Consider the following 563-nt stretch of genomic DNA (forward strand, 5'->3'; position numbering starts at 1 on the left):
CGGGGGCGGACCCCGCGGCCGGGGGGGCCCCCCCGCCGCTCCCACCCCCGTTCTCCGCCCCCGCGGCTCACCCCGGCCTCCTCCGCAGCCCCGCTCCGGCCCTCCTCGCCGGCCCGCCGCCTCCACCTCGGCCCTGAGGCCTCTGTCCCCTCACCGCGGCGGAGGCCCTGTCTGCCGGCAACCCCAGGTGAACGTTCCCGTCCCTCCCCCGCCACCTACCGCAGGGGCCCGGGCCGCCCTGCGCCGCTGCCGCCCTCGCACGGACCCGCCGCCGCCGCCTCCCCGCGCAGGGTCTGGGCACATCCCCCTCCCTCCCGCCCGGCTGCACGGGGCCGGACGCGCGGCTGAGGGGGCGGCCGGGCCTTCCCCGCCCGCTCCGCCACAGGAACCCCACCGCCCGCCTCACCCGCCGCCCCGCGCCCGCCCATTGGGCAGTGGTTAGGCACCTCCTACCCGTGGCCCGCTGTCATTGGGTAGTGGCAACGCCGCTCAAGTTAATCCCCGCCTCTCCGTCGTGTCGACGCCCCGCAAGGTCAGCCCGCCCCCTCACGGCCGGCGGGGGG

General features: G+C 79.8%; 1 protein-coding gene across 1 annotated transcript in view; it reads right to left on the minus strand.

The window, feature by feature from the left end:
* Positions 1–354, minus strand: part of TMEM60 (transmembrane protein 60) — a 4,647-nt gene extending 4,293 nt beyond the window's left edge. Inside the window, exon 1 of the mRNA XM_014963180.1 lies at positions 220–354. The gene's annotated coding sequence lies outside the window, so the exon portion shown is untranslated. The remainder of the gene's footprint in view (positions 1–219) is intronic.
* Positions 355–563: the final 209 nt, after the last annotated feature.

The sequence above is a fragment of the Calidris pugnax genome, unplaced genomic scaffold, assembly GCF_001431845.1.
Source record: "Calidris pugnax isolate Ruff unplaced genomic scaffold, ASM143184v1 scaffold44, whole genome shotgun sequence".
Classification (NCBI taxonomy): Eukaryota; Metazoa; Chordata; class Aves; order Charadriiformes; family Scolopacidae; genus Calidris; species Calidris pugnax.